Source organism: Arachis stenosperma, chromosome 5, assembly GCF_014773155.1.
Source record: "Arachis stenosperma cultivar V10309 chromosome 5, arast.V10309.gnm1.PFL2, whole genome shotgun sequence".
NCBI classification, from domain to species: Eukaryota; Viridiplantae; Streptophyta; class Magnoliopsida; order Fabales; family Fabaceae; genus Arachis; species Arachis stenosperma.
The window spans coordinates 59,280,232-59,282,395 of record NC_080381.1 but is presented as its reverse complement, the minus strand read 5'-3'; the positions used below and the strand labels follow the sequence as shown (position 1 = coordinate 59,282,395).

Below are 2,164 nucleotides of genomic sequence, written 5' to 3'. Positions count from 1 at the left end.
AGTCATGGGAGATGGAGAGATTCATCTCAAGGGTGCATTAAGACCACTTCTATGAAGTTGTGGCCAAGAAGAAGGTGATCCCCGAGGTCCCTTTCAAACTCAAAAAGGGTCAACTTTGATCAAAGGTTGGACCAAGTCCTCATGGATATCACTAAGGAGATGATGGAGCAAACGAAAGATCCCACTCATGGACATGAGGAAATTCCTCATCATGAAATCCCTGAGATGCCTCAAGGGATGCACTTTCCTCCACAAAACTATTGGGAGCAAATTAACACCTCCCTAAGAGAATTGAGTTCAAACATGGGACAACTAAGGGTGGAGCACCAAGAACATTCCATCCTCCTCCATGAAATTAGAGAAGATCAAAGAATCATGAGAGAGGAGCAACAAAGGCAAGGAAGAGACATTGAGGAGCTCAAGCACTCCATAAGATCTTCAAGAGGAAGAACAAGCCGCCATCACTAAGGTGGACCCGTTCTTTAATATCCTTGTTCTTTATTTTCCTGTTTTTCGAATTTTTATGCTTATATTTATCTATGTTTGTGTCTTATGATCATTAGTGTCTTAGTGTCTATTCCTTAAAGTTATGAATGTCCTATGAATCCATCACCTTTCTTGAATGAAAAATGTTCTTAATTGAAAAAGAGAAGAATTGCATGAATTTTAAATTTTATAACAGATTAATTATTTTGATGTGGTGGCAAAACTTTGACTTTCTCTTCTCTTTCATATGAGCAGGAGCAAAGACAAAAGCATTCTTGTTAAGGCTAATCCTGAACCTGAAAGGACCTTGAAGCGAAAGCTAAGAGAAGCTAAAGCACAACTCTCTGTAGAGGACCTAACAGAAATCTTCAAACAAGAAGATGATATGGCAGCCGAAAACAACAACAATGCCAACAATGCAAGGAAGGTGTTGGGTGACTTTACTGCACCTACTCCCGACTTCTATGGGAGAAGTATCTCTATCCCTGCCATTGGAGCAAACAACTTTGAGCTTAGGCCTCAATTAGTTTCTCTAATGCAACAGAATTGCAAGTTCCATGGACTTCCATTGGAAGATCCTCATCAGTTTTTAGCTGAATTCTTGCAAATCTGTGACACTATCAAGACCAATGGGGTTGACCCTGAGGTCTACAGACTTATGCTATTCCCTTGTGCTGTAAGAGACAGAGCTAGGATATGGTTGTGCTCACAACCTAAAGAAAGCCTGGACTCTTGGGAAAAGCTAGTCAATGCCTTCTTGGCAAAGTTCTTTCCACCTCAAAAATTGAGTAAGCTTAGAGTGGAAGTCTAAACCTTCAGACAGAAGGAAGGTGAATCCCTCTATGAAGCTTGGGAAAGATACAAACAATTGATCAGAAAGTGTCCCTCTGACATGCTTTCTAAATGGAGCATCATAGGTATCTTCTATGATGGTCTGTCTAAACTGTCCAAGATGTCATTTGATAGCTCTACTGGAGGATCTCTTCATCTGAAGAAGACGCCTGTAGAAGCTCAAGAACTCATTGAAATGGTTGCAAATAACCAATTCATGTACACTTCTGAAAGGAATCCTGTGAACAATGGGATGAATCAGAAGAAAGGAGTTCTTAAAATTGATACTCTGAATGCCATATTGGCTCAGAACAAAATATTGACTCAGCAAGTCAATATGATTTCTCAAAGTCTGTCTGGAATGCAAGCTGCACCAAGCAGTACTAAGGACGCTTCATCTGAAGAAGAAGCTTATGATCCTGAGAACCCTTCAATGGAAGAGGTGAATTACATCGGAGAACCCTATGGAAACACCTATAAACCTTCATGGAGAAATCATCCAAATCTCTCATGGAAGGATCAACAGAGACCTCAACAAGGTTTCAACAACAATAATGGTGGAAGAAACAGGTTTGGCAATGGCAAGCCTTTTCCATCATCTTCTCAGCAACAGACAGATAATTCTAAGTAGAGCCACTCTGACTTAGCAACCATGGTCTCTGATCTAATCAAAATCACTCAAAGTTTCATGACTGAAACAAGGTCCTGCATTAGGAATTTGGAGGCACAAGTGGGACAGCTGAGCAAGAAAATTACTAAACTCCCTCCTAGTACTCTTCCAAGCAATACAGAAGAGAATCCAAAAGGAGAATGCAAGGCCATTAACATGACCCACATGGCCGAACTT

At 40.6% G+C, this 2,164-nt stretch overlaps 1 non-coding gene across 1 annotated transcript; it reads right to left on the bottom strand.

Annotated features, from left to right (window-relative positions):
- Positions 1 to 1,276: 1,276 nt before the first annotated feature.
- On the bottom strand, positions 1,277 to 1,384 carry LOC130983383 (small nucleolar RNA R71). Its single transcript, XR_009087378.1, has one exon. It is a non-coding gene; the product is annotated as a small nucleolar RNA R71 (small nucleolar RNA).
- Positions 1,385 to 2,164: the final 780 nt, after the last annotated feature.